This window comes from Archocentrus centrarchus, unplaced genomic scaffold, assembly GCF_007364275.1.
Source record: "Archocentrus centrarchus isolate MPI-CPG fArcCen1 unplaced genomic scaffold, fArcCen1 scaffold_68_ctg1, whole genome shotgun sequence".
NCBI classification, from domain to species: Eukaryota; Metazoa; Chordata; class Actinopteri; order Cichliformes; family Cichlidae; genus Archocentrus; species Archocentrus centrarchus.
This window is the reverse complement of record NW_022060284.1, coordinates 895,171-909,356: the sequence shown is the minus strand read 5'-3', so window position 1 is coordinate 909,356 and position 14,186 is coordinate 895,171.

Below are 14,186 nucleotides of genomic sequence, written 5' to 3'. Positions count from 1 at the left end.
TGTGTGTGTGTGTGTGTGTGTGTGTGCCTGATGACCTGTAACCACACATACCTGCAGAGCTGTATAAAGGCTGAGCTCTCGTCTCATGTTATCATCCTGCATTTCTGCTTCATATCACACTAATAAAGTTTGTGAAGTCATTCAGAGACTGTGAATGTTTCCATGTGTCTGTTTAATGTGAATTTGCACTTTGTGCATCCTTCATGTTTTATGGCAGCTGGTAAACAATAACTGCTGTATTATAGAAGCTGGGACCTGTCGAGGCTGGCTCCTACACTCACTCACTGCCCACAAACCAGTGTTAATATGCCAACATTACAGAAAGGATGTAGTTTCGTCCTTCAGAACCATTTTTTTATAACAGCAGTTTATTAAGGCTCAAGGCCTGCACTGCTGCAGAGGTGGCTGCTTTGACTGACAGGTGGATACCTGCACAGGTGGCTGTAGCTGCCACTGCGGGAGCCATTTATTATCTAACAAATATGCTTTGCTGTGTGATTCAGTGAGTGTGAAATATTAGCATTCCTTAGGGTACTAAATATTAATCATATATAATAACAGAAGGTCAGAGCCACTGTGCCGCGTTATTCCACATGTTGAAGCTTCAGCACCACCACACTGCTGTTTTTTCAGAGCGATCATATTTGAACAAACGGGTGGAGCTGCTTAACAAGCTGCATCCAAATACTGCATGAGTGCCACACACAGACACGGATACCTGAAGCATAAAGGGATTTTTAGGAGGGTCTGTTGGTAAATTAACCGCACAGAAACCACCACATCACCGGGACCACTGCTGCAGCTGCCAGTGACAGATCAGCTGGACCTCTGGCGCTGGTAATGGCGACAGGCAGCAGTAGTTGAGTGCGTTGTGTGTATATTTTATACTATTTCTTATTTTATTTATTTTTGTTATAGGGCAAATGTTAGAAAAGCAACAATCATGATGACTTACGCTTGCTTAGTGCACTTTTTTATCGTTTTGACACTTTCGTGTCACTTTTTTGGGCGGACTCTGTGTGAACCAAGAACGTCGGCATTATAGCCGGGATTTCCTCCTCTTCCTGCGGGACTCAGGTGTGGGCTTTGTGGAACCCTCTGCAGTTTTTCCCACGGATATTCTCCGGATTGGAAACTCCACGGAGGATCAACGTTGGGAGCACAGGTTGTCTGGGGTCAGGAAACGGGGGAGACGCGGTGGTGTGCGTCAGAGGCTGAAGCGGCAGGGCCACCGTCGGATGCCACTTCCTACTATCATATTGGCAAATGTCCAGTCACTGCATGGGAAAATTGAGGAGCTTCAGGCAAATGTCAGGTATCTGGCAGAATACAAAAGTGCTTGTGTTTTGGCACTGACAGAAACATGGCTAAAGGACCATGACTTGCAGTCGGACTTAGAGACTGAGGGGTTAGGAGCCCATTCGGTTGGACAGAGACTCCACGGTGACAGGTAAATCACTCGGTGGAGGCTTGTGCCTTTATGTGAATAAAAAATGGTGCAACACAATTGTCATCAGGGAGACGCACTGTACTCCTGATATTGAACTTCTTGCTGTGTCATTGCGCCCTTTTTATCTGCCCAGGGAATTTCCACAGCTTTTTATTACTCTTGTTTACATTCATCCTAAGGCCAATGTGGATTTAGCTTCTCAGGCTATTGGGAAGACCGTGCATCGCCTTCAGGGTATTTCCCCAGACGCTCCGAACTTTATTATGGGGGATTTTAATCATTGCAGGCTCGGGAAGTCACTCGGCAACTTTTATCAGTATGTGACGTGCCCCACTCGACTTACGAAGTCCTTGGATTTGTGTTATGGGACAGTGAAGGACGCTTATAAATCCTTAAGCAGAGCCCCGCTCGGCTCATCGGACCACAGTGTTGTTTATTTGGTTCCGTCCTACAAACCTGCCCTGAAGAAACACAAGCCGGAGCGACGTTTGGTTCCGGTGTGGTCGGAGGAGTCTATCCGCTGTCTTCAGGACTGTTTGAGCTGCACTGACTGGGAAATGTTTAAAAGTGCATGCACTGACCTTGATGAGCTCACAGACACCGTCTCATCTTATGTCTCCTTCTGCGAAGAATCAGTCATCCCCAGGAAATCCATCACTATATTTCCCAATAATAAACCATGGATTTCCAAATCAGTAAAAAGTTTAATTAACTTGCGAAATATAAGTTTTAATAATGGGGATATGGCTCGATATCAGTTACTTAAAAAAACAAGTGAGGAAGGAACTGAAAATAGCCAGGGTGAATTATAAGGAGAGGGTGGAGAACATGTTTAGGTCCAATCATTCTCGACTGGCTTGGGAGGGGGTTAAATCTATGATGGGGATGCCAACAAAAAGGACTTGGATTAATTTTAATTCTTTGCCTGCTTTTAAGTTGTCTAATGATTTTAATGGTTTTTACAATCGTTTTAATATTTATGATTTTACTGAGGAGCTTTCTGGTTTTAAGAGTGTGCCCTCAGATGTCACAAACACAGTACACATTGGTAGTGGAACTGTTTTTAATCTCTTTCGGAAGACTAAGGAGAGAAAAAGCTCAGGTCCTGATGGCATTGGAGGCCGTATTCTTAAAAACTGTGCCCTGCAGCTGGCAGATATCTTTAGCTTTCTTTTTAACATGTCTCTTAATACTCACAGGGTCCCTCAGCTTTGGAAAGCCTCAACCATTGTTCCTGTTCCCAAAAGTAAGGACACTCGGTCCTTGAATGATTTTAGGCCTGTTACCCTCACATCATTAGCAATGAAGACATTTGAAAAGATTATTAAGGGAATTCTTTTATCTAGAGTTAGAGAACATCTGGACCCACTTCAGTTTGCTTACAGGACAGGCAAGGGAGTGGAGGATGCAACGGGAACCCTTTTAAACATGATTTTAAGACATCTGGAGGGCACAAAAACCTTTGCAAGGCTGCTTTTTGTTGATTTCTCATCTGCTTTTAACTGTATTCAACCACACATTTTGGCTAAGAAATTACAGTGTTTTTATGGCATTGATTCTGGCCTCATATAAGATAAGATAAGATAAGATAAGATAGTGTTTATTTGTCACATGCACAGTTATACACAGTACAATGCACAGTGAAATGTATTTTGTACCTGCAACCTTATATACACACACATATAAATAAGAAGAATAAAAATAAAAAAAAGTAATTCACACTATACACTATACTCTATATACTATACCTATACACACTTTTTAAATTATGATATTTACACTGTGCAATAATGGTCCAGTTAGGGCTCAGAGTTGAGCAGACGGATGGCTTGTGGGTAAAAACTCTTCTTCAACCTTTCAGTCTTAGCCCTCAGGCAGCGGTAACGCCGGCCTGATGGGAGCAGGGAGAAGAGAGAGTGTCCGGGGTGGCTGGGCTGTTTTAGGATCTTCATGGCCCTCAGCCTGCACTGCTTGGTGTAAATGTCCTGCAGGTTGGGGAGGGTGGTTCTGATGGTCCGTTCAGCTGAACGAACCACCCTTTTTAGGGCCATGAAGTCCTGCTTGGTGCAGTTTCCCATCCAGGTGGTGATGCTCCCACGCATGATGCTCTCAATGGTGCAGGTGTAAAAGTTCCTGAGCACCTTGAGTGGGAGCTTGAAGTCTCTCAGCCGCCTGAGGAGGTAGAGACGCTGTCTGGCCTTCTTCACAGTGATGTTTATGTGATGAGTCCAGGACAGGTCCTGTGAGATGGTCACTCCCAGGTATTTGAAAGTGTCCACTCTTTCCACCTCAGCACCACTGATGACAAGTGGATGGTAGTCCCTCTGCTGCTTCCTGCTGAAGTCCACGATCAGTTCCTTTGTTTTGCTGACGTTGAGCAGGAGGTGGTTCTCCTGGCACCAGTTCTCCAGGCGGGAGACCTCTCTCCTGTAGGCTGTCTCCTCATTGTGAGAGATTAGTCCCACAACAGCAGTGTCGTCAGCAAACTTGATGATGACGTTGGACTCTGACGTGGCCTCGCAGTCATGGGTGTACAGTGAGTACAGCAGAGGGCTGAGCACACAGCCTTGGGGGGATCCAGTGTTGAGGGTGAGGGAGGATGAGGTGAGGTGACCCACTCGTACCACCTGTGGTCTGCTGGTCAGGAAGCTGTGAACCCACCTGCACAGGGATGGGCCCAGGCCCAGGTCCAGCAGCTTAGAGACCAGCCTGGAGGGAACTATGGTGTTGAATGCTGAGCTGTAATCTACAAACAGCACTCTCACATAGTTCCCCTTACCAGTGTCTATGTGTGAAAGGGTCTTGTGGAGGAGGAAGGATATGGCGTCATCTGTGGATCTGTCTGGCCGGTATGCAAACTGTAGTGGGTCGAGGGTGGTGGGCAGTGAGGAGGTGATGAATGTCTTGATGAGTCTCTCAAAACACTTCATCACCACAGAGGTGAGTGCTATGGGCCTGAAGTCATTGGGGCTGCTGGGGTGTGGTTTCTTTGGGACAGGGACTATGATGGACTTTTTAAAGCAGGTGGGAATCACACACAGTTTCAGTGAGAGGTTGAATATCAGTGTAAACACAGGTGCCAGCTGGTCAGCGCAGGTCTTAAGGACACGTCCACTAATACCGTCTGGTCCAGCCGCTTTCCTGGTGTTTACACGTCTAAACGCCCTCCTCACGTCGCGCTCCGTCACAGTGAGTGTCTCCGCCCCTCCGGCCGGGAGCGCAGCGGGCTGTCGGCTTCCCGACTCAAAGCGCGCAAAGAAGATGTTGAGTTCATCAGCCAGAGAAGCGTCGGCACTCACCGGGTGTGTGTGTGGTGCTTTGTAGTCCGTGATGGTGCGTAGTCCCTGCCACAGTCCCCTGGAGTCAGACTGTTGTAGTTGCTGTTCCAGTCTGCGGCCGTAGCGATGTTTTGCCTCTTTCACCGCTCTGCGGACGTTGTATGATGCAACCTTGTAGTCCTCCATGTTCCCAGAGGCGAGGCCGGAGTTGTAGGCAACGGTGCGGGACCTCAGGGCGTCACGGACAGATTTATCCACCCACGGCTTCTGGTTGGGAAAAGTCCTGATGGTCCTCCTAAGTGAAGTGTCTTCAACAACTTTCCCAATAAATCCCACAACAGTTTCCGTAAACTCCTCGATGTCTCCGCCCGCGCTGCTGCGAAACATGTCCCAGTCGATTGAATCCAACGCACCCTGCAGAGCGGCCTCTGTTTGATCAGACCACCGTGTCACTTCTCTCACAGCAGGGGGTTCCTGCCTGAGCCGTTGTTTGTATTTCGGCATGAGAAGCACAGCGGTGTGATCGGACTTCCCAAAAGGTGGAAGAGGCTTTGCTTTGTAGCCCTCTTTGAATGGAGAATAGCAGTGGTCTAGGGTCCTCTCTCCTCTGGTGGGGCAGTCGATGTGTTGAATCAACTCCGGTATCAGCTTTTTCAAGTTTGCACTGTTAAAGTCCCCGGCTACGATGAGAGCCGCATCACGCTGGTTAGCCTGATAGGTGGAAATAGCCTCATGTAGCTCGGATAGTGCAGTGTTTGTGTCCGCCTGAGGTGGAATATAGACGGCGCTGAAGATGACCGAAGTAAACTCGCGGGGCAGGTAGTGGGGACGGCATTTCAGGGTTAGGAGCTCCAGGTTAGGTGAACATGATTGTTTCAGAAGGACAACATTCCTACTGTCACACCAGTTGTTATTAATCATTAGGCACACACCTCCTCCTCTTGATTTTCCAGACTCACTCGTTCTGTCCGTGCGATGAACACTGAAGAACTCCGACGGCTGTACGGCGTGGTCCGGTATGAGGGGAGTCAGCCATGTCTCCGTGAGACAGATGATGTTGCAGTCCCTTATGTCCCTCTGAAACTGTATCCTGGCCCTGAGTTCGTCCAGCTTGTTATCCAGTGACTGGACATTAGCCAACAGGATGCTCGGCAGTGGCGTTTGGTGCGCTCTGCGCCTCAGCCTCTCTCTTACGCCGGCTCTTTTCCCTCGGGGCCTTGTCCGTGACCTGGGTGCTCCGCGCCCTCCTTTGTTTGAGCTGGCCCACTGGAAACGCAGGATCTCCTGGGGGTCAGGGTGAAAAAGGTGTCAGAATACAGCCAGAGTGCTGTATTCTGATATTAAAAAGAGTCTGTCTGTCATACGTGATATGACACAGAGCAGGCGGAATTATAAAGTCCAGAATTAGAGCTAAACCTAATATATACAAACAAAGCGTAGGAGCAGGTACGACGGCTGCTGACCTCACCGGCGCCATGTTGGTTGATTGACTTTTTAACTGTACGTTCTCAGAGGGTGAGGGTCAACGGCGTTCTTTCCGATGTCCTCTTTTCTTCTACTGGGTCTCCTCAGGGCTGTGTTCTTTCACCCCTTTTATTTATTTTATACACTAACGATTGTCGCAGCCAGTATCCACAGCGCCACATTTTAAAATTTGCTGATGACTCTGTGATCCTGTCCCTCCTCAGCAGTGATGACCCAGATCACGGACCAGTGGTCAGGGATTTCACTGACTGGTGTGAGTCCTCCTTTTTAAAGATAAATGTTTCTAAAACAAAGGAGATGGTCATTGATTTTAGAAAACACAGTGAAGTCATTGTGCCTGTGGCTATTTCTGGGGAAAATGTTGAGGTCGTGGACAAGTATAAATATCTGGGAACGATCCTTGACAATAGGCTGACTTTTGAAGCCCACGTAGACTCACTTTGTAAAAAGGCCCATCAGAGGATGTATTTTTATCGGAAGCTCCGTGGTTTTAATGTGGATTCAACTTTTATGAAAATGTTTTATTCTTGTTTTATTGAGTCAGTTATCACTTTTAATCTCATCTGCTGGTTTGGTTTTTTAAATATTAAGAATAGAAATAAACTGCTAAAAGTTGTAAAGGTGTGCGGAAAAATTGCTGGCACAGCCCTAAGCAACCTCACTGACCTACATAAGGTGAGGTCAGTGAAAAAGGCAAGACTTAAAACCAAGATGGCGCCGGTGAGGTCAGCAGCCGTCGTACCTGCTCCTACGCTTTGTTTGTATATATTAGGTTTAGCTCTAATTTTGGACTTTATAATTCCGCCTGCTCTGTGTCATATCACGTATGACAGACAGACTCTTTTTAATATCAGAATACAGCACTCTGGCTGTATTCTGACACCTTTTTCTCCCGACCCGACTTGGCCTCCGGAGATCCAGCGTTTCCAGTGGGCCAGCTCAAACAAAGGAGGGCGCGGAGCACCCAGGTCACGGACAAGGCCCCGAGGGAAAAGAGCCGGCGTAAGAGAGAGGCTGAGGCGCAGAGCGCACCAAACGCCACTGCCGAGCATCCTGTTGGCTAATGTCCAGTCACTGGATAACAAGCTGGACGAACTCAGGGCCAGGATACAGTTTCAGAGGGACATAAGGGACTGCAACATCATCTGTCTCACGGAGACATGGCTGACCCCCCTCATACCGGACCACGCCGTACAGCCGTCGGAGTTCTTCAGTGTTCATCGCACGGACAGAACGAGTGAGTCTGGAAAATCAAGAGGAGGAGGTGTGTGCCTAATGATTAATAACAACTGGTGTGACAGTAGGAATGTTGTCCCTCTGAAACAATCATGTTCGCCTAACCTGGAGCTCCTAACCCTGAAATGCCGTCCCCACTACCTGCCCCGCGAGTTCACTTCGGTCATCTTCAGCGCCGTCTATATTCCACCTCAGGCGGACACAAACACTGCACTATCCGAGCTACATGAGGCTATTTCCACCTATCAGGCTAACCAGCGTGATGCGGCTCTCATCGTAGCCGGGGACTTTAACAGTGCAAACTTGAAAAAGCTGATACCGGAATTGATTCAACACATAGACTGCCCCACCAGAGGAGAGAGGACCCTAGACCACTGCTATTCTCCATTCAAAGATGGCTACAAAGCAAAGCCTCTTCCACCTTTTGGGAAGTCTGACCACACCTCTGTGCTTCTCATGCCGAAATACAAACAACGGCTCAGGCAGGAACCCCCTGCTGTGAGAGAAGTGACACGGTGGTCTGATCAAACAGAGGCCGCTCTGCAGGGTGCGTTGGATTCAACCGACTGGGACATGTTTCGCAGCAGCGCGGGCGGAGACATCGAGGAGTTTACGGAAACTGTCGTGGGATTTATTGGGAAAATTGTTGAAGACACTTCACTTAGGAGGACCATCAGGACTTTTCCCAACCAGAAGCCGTGGGTGGATAAATCTGTCCGCGACGCCCTGAGGTCCCGCACCGTTGCCTACAACTCCGGCCTCGCCTCTGGGAACATGGAGGACTACAAGGTTGCATCATACAACGTCCGCAGAGCGGTGAAAGAGGCAAAACATCGCTACGGCCGCAGACTGGAACAGCAACTACAACAGTCTGACTCCAGGGGACTGTGGCAGGGACTACGCACCATCACGGACTACAAAGCACCACACACACACCCGGTGAGTGCCGACGCTTCTCTGGCTGATGAACTCAACATCTTCTTTGCGCGCTTTGAGTCGGGAAGCCGACAGCCCGCTGCGCTCCCGGCCGGAGGGGCGGAGACACTCACTGTGACGGAGCGCGACGTGAGGAGGGCGTTTAGACGTGTAAACACCAGGAAAGCGGCTGGACCAGACGGTATTAGTGGACGTGTCCTTAAGACCTGCGCTGACCAGCTGGCACCTGTGTTTACACTGATATTCAACCTCTCACTGAAACTGTGTGTGATTCCCACCTGCTTTAAAAAGTCCATCATAGTCCCTGTCCCAAAGAAACCACACCCCAGCAGCCCCAATGACTTCAGGCCCATAGCACTCACCTCTGTGGTGATGAAGTGGTTTGAGAGCCTCATCAAGACATTCATCACCTCCTCACTGCCCACCACCCTCGACCCACTACAGTTTGCATACCGGCCAGACAGATCCACAGATGACGCCATATCCTTCCTCCTCCACAAGACCCTTTCACACATAGACACTGGTAAGGGGAACTATGTGAGAGTGCTGTTTGTAGATTACAGCTCAGCATTCAACACCATAGTTCCCTCCAGGCTGGTCTCTAAGCTGCTGGACCTGGGCCTGGGCCCATCCCTGTGCAGGTGGGTTCACAGCTTCCTGACCAGCAGACCACAGGTGGTACGAGTGGGTCCCCTCACCTCATCCTCCCTCACCCTCAACACTGGATCCCCCCAAGGCTGTGTGCTCAGCCCTCTGCTGTACTCACTGTACACCCATGACTGCGAGGCCACGTCAGAGTCCAACGTCATCATCAAGTTTGCTGACGACACTGCTGTTGTGGGACTAATCTCCCACAATGAGGAGACAGCCTACAGGAGAGAGGTCTCCCGCCTGGAGAACTGGTGCCAGGAGAACCACCTCCTGCTCAACGTCAGCAAAACGAAGGAACTGATCGTGGACTTCAGCAGGAAGCAGCAGAGGGACTACCATCCACTTGTCATCAGTGGTGCTGAGGTGGAAAGAGTGGACACTTTCAAATACCTGGGAGTGACCATCTCACAGGACCTGTCCTGGACTCATCACATAAACATCACTGTGAAGAAGGCCAGACAGCGTCTCTACCTCCTCAGGCGGCTGAGAGACTTCAAGCTCCCACTCAAGGTGCTCAGGAACTTTTACACCTGCACCATTGAGAGCATCATGCGTGGGAGCATCACCACCTGGATGGGAAACTGCACCAAGCAGGACTTCATGGCCCTAAAAAGGGTGGTTCGTTCAGCTGAACGGACCATCAGAACCACCCTCCCCAACCTGCAGGACATTTACACCAAGCAGTGCAGGCTGAGGGCCATGAAGATCCTAAAACAGCCCAGCCACCCCGGACACTCTCTCTTCTCCCTGCTCCCCTCAGGCCGGCGTTACCGCTGCCTGAGGACTAAGACTGAAAGGTTGAAGAAGAGTTTTTACCCACAAGCCATCTGTCTGCTCAACTCTGAGCTCTAACTGGACCATTATTGCACAATGTAAATATTATAATTTATAAAAGTGTGTATAGTGTATAGTATATAGTGTATAGTGTGAATTACTTTTTTTAAATTTTTATTCTTCTTATTTATATGTGTGTGTATATATGGTTGCAGGTACAAAATACACTTCACTGTGCATTGTACTGTGTATAACTGTGCATGTGACAAATAAAACACTATCTATCTAATCAAAGACCCAGACAAAGTTTTCATTCTTTTGAAAGCCTGACTCTTAGTCTTGTCCATCCTAATTGGGAAAATCAAAAACCTGTTTTATTTGTTATTATCTATCGTCCACCTGGTCCTTACTCAGAGTTTCTGTCTGATTTCTCAGACTTTTTATCTGATTTAGTGCTCAGTTCAGATAAAATAATTATAGTGGGTGATTTTAACATCCATGTAGATGCTGAGAATGACAGCCTCAACACTGCATTTAATCTATTGTTAGATTCAATTGGCTTCTCTCAAAATGTAAAGGAGCCCACCCACCACTTTAATCATACTCTGGATCTTGTCCTAACATATGGCATAGAAACTGAAGACTTAACAGTATTCCCTGAAAGCCCCCTCCTGTCTGATCATTTCTTAGTAACATTTACATTTACTTTAATGGATTACACAGCAGTGGGGAATAAGTTTTATTACAGTAGAAGTCTTTGTGAAAGTGCTGTAACTAAGTTTAAGGATCTAATTCCTTCATTATTGTGCTCTTCAGTGCCATGTGCCAACACAGTGCAGAGCAGCTACCTAAACTCTGCTCCCAGTGAGGTTGATTATCTCGTCAATAGTTTTACATCCTCACTGCGTATAACTTTGGATACTGTGGCTCCTCTGAAAAGGAAAGCTTCAAATCAGAAGTGCCTGACTCCGTGGTATAATTCACAAACGCACAGCTTAAAGCAGATAACCCGAAAGCTGGAGAGGGAATGGCGTCTCACTAAATTAGAAGATGCTCATTTAGCCTGGAAAAAGAGTTTGTTGCTCTATAAAAAAGCCCTCCGTAAAGCTAGGACATCTTACTACTCATCATTAATTGAAGAAAATAAGAACAACCCCAGGTTTGTTTTCAGCACTGTAGCCAGGCTGACAAAGAGTCAGAGCTCTGTAGAGCCGAGTATTCCTTTCACTTTAACTAGTAGTGACTTCATGGATTTCTTTACAAATAAAATTTTAGACATTAGAGAAAAAATTATTCATAACCATCTCAAAGATTATTCTTCATGTTCGGCTGCTTTCAGCACTGCTGGTATTTGTTTAGACTCTTTGGCTCCAGTTGATCTTTCAGAGTTAACTTCAATAGTTACTTCCTCCAAACCAGCAACATGTTTATTAGATCCCATTCCTACTAGACTGTTCAAAGAAGTCTTTCCAATTATTGATGCTTCAATCTTAAAAATGATCAATCAGTCTTTATTAGTTGGCTGTGTACCACAGACCTTCAAGGTGGCTGTAATTAAACCTCTACTTAAAAAGCCATCACTGACCCAGCTGTCTTAGCTAATTATAGGCCAATCTCCAACCTTCCTTTTCTCTCAAAGATTCTTGAAAGAGTAGTTGTAAAACAGCTAACTGATCATCTGCAGAGGAACGGTTTATTTGAAGAGTTTCAGTCAGGTTTCAGAATTCATCACAGTACAGAAACAGCATTAGTGAAGGTTACCAATGATCTTCTTACAGCCTCTGACAGTGGACTCATGGTAAATGGTAAATGGACTAGCTCTTATATAGCGCTTTTCTACTCAGTCAGAGCACTCAAAGCACTATTACAACATGTTTACATTCACCCATGCACTCCCATTCATACAAGCACTTCCATGTTTGCTAAGCTAAGTGCTTTTTAATTAACTATCATTCACACACATTCATACTCCGACGGGACGGTCGGAGAGCAATTTGGGGTTAAGTATCTTGCCCAAGGATACATTGGCATGTAGCCTGGAGTAGCCAGGAATCGAACCGCTGACCTTCTGATCAGTAGGTGACCTGCTCTACCTACTGAGCTACAGCCACCCATCTGTGCTTGTCCTGTTGGACCTCAGCGCAGCTTTTGATACTGTTGACCATAACATTTTATTACAGAGATTAGAGCATACTATAGGTATTAAAGGTACTGCACTGCAGTGGTTTGAATCATATTTATCTCATAGACTCCAATTTGTTCATGTAAATGGGGAGTCTTCTTCACACACTAAGGTTAATTATGGAGTTCCACAGGGTTCTGTGCTAGGACCAATTTTAATTACATTATACATGCTTCCCTTAGGCAGTATTATTAGAAAGCACTGCATCAATTTTCATTGTTATGCAGATGATACTCAGCTTTACCTATCAATGAAGCCAGATGACACACATCAATGAGTTAAACTGCAGGAATGTCTTAAAGACATTAAGGCCTGGATGACCTCTAATTTCCTGCTTCTAAATTCAGATCAAACTGAAGTTCTTGTACTCGGCCCCACAAATCTTAGGTGCCGTTTACACGAAGCCGTTTTCACTGGAAACGGTGTCGTTTTGATGCGTTTCAGCCTTTCGTTTACACGATGGCGTTTCAGAAACGATCCGCGTTTACACGAGGACATGTGAAACGATGAAAACGATGTAGTTCCCATGCCAGGCCACAAGTTGGCGTTGGTTTTCTCTTTGCAAAGTTTGTTTACGCAAGATGCGCATGCGTGGAGTGACACAGTAGGTAGTGCGGCAAATTGCGGCAAATTGTTCATTATGATATAAACGGCCAATGTGAGAGGTTTTGTGTGGACCGATGATGAGGTTGGATCGCTGCTGCACACAACGCTGAATTACAAAACGGTAAAAACACAGGAAAAGCATAAGAAGCACTCGTGAATCCGCGAGTACTGTTTATCAGTTTGCGCGTGCGCGAAAAACTGGCCGTCGCAACCATAGTGCGCATGTGCGAGTCGAGCGTTTTCAAATCACCCCGGTTTCAAGTGTTTACACGAAAACGCAAGCCGGTGCGTTTCTGAAACGCTCCACTCTGGACCCCGTTTCTGAAACACATCGTTTTCACTCTGTTGTCGTGTAAACAGAAGGGCGAAACGCATCAAAACGACACCGTTGTCGTGTAAACGCAAGGCCGAAACGCATCAAAACGACACCGTTTCAAAATGAAAACGGTCTCGTGTAAACGGCACCTTAGAAACATGGTGTCTAACCAGATACTTACTCTGGATGGCATTACTTTGGCCTCCAGTAACACTGTGAGAAATCTTGGAGTCATTTTTGACCAGGATATGTCCTTCAATGCACATATTAAACAAATATGTAGGACCGCTTTTTTGCATTTGCGCAATATTTCTAAAATTAGAAACATCCTTTCTCAGAGTGATGCTGAAAAGCTCATTCATGCATTTATTACTTCTAGGCTGGATTATTGTAATTCATTATTATCAGGCTGTCCTAAAAGCTCCCTGAAAAGCCTTCAGCTGATCCAAAATGCTGCAGCTAGAGTACTGACAGGGACTAGAAAGAGAGAGCAGATTTCTCCCATATTGGCTTCTCTTCATTGGCTCCCTGTTAAATCTAGAATAGAATTTAAAATTCTTCTCCTCACATACAAGGTCTTGAATAATCAGGCACCATCTTATCTCAAAGACCTCATAGTACCATATCACCCCAACAGAGCACTTCGCTCTCAGACTGCTGGCTTACTTGTGGTTCCTAGGATACTTAAGAGTAGAATGGGAGGCAGAGCCTTCAGCTTTCAGGCGCCTCTTCTGTGGAACCAGCTTCCAGCTTGGATTCAGGAGACAGACACCCTCTCTATTTTTAAGATTACACTTAAAACTTTCCTTTATGATAAAGCTTATAGTTAGGGCTGGATCAGATGACCCTGAGCCATCCCTTAGTTATGCTGCTATAGGCCTAGTCTGCTGGGGGGGGTTCACATAATGCACTGTTTCTTCTCATTCACCTTATTTACTTTGTTTATACTCCACTCTGCATTTAATCATTAATTGATATTAATCTCTGGCTCTCTTCCACAGCATGTCTTTCTCTCCCCTCAGCCCAACCGGTCGCGGCAGATGACCCCCCCTCCCTGAGCCTGGTTCTGATGGAGGTTTCTTCCTGTTAAAGGGAGTTTTTCCTTTTCACTGTCACCAAGTGCTGCTCATAGGGGGTCGTTTTGACTGTTGGGTTTTTTCTGTATTATTGTAGGGTCTTTACCCGCAATACAAAGCGCCTTGAGGCGACAGTTTGTTGTGATTTGGCACTATATAAATAAAATTGAATTGAATTGAATAGTGAGAGCAGGGA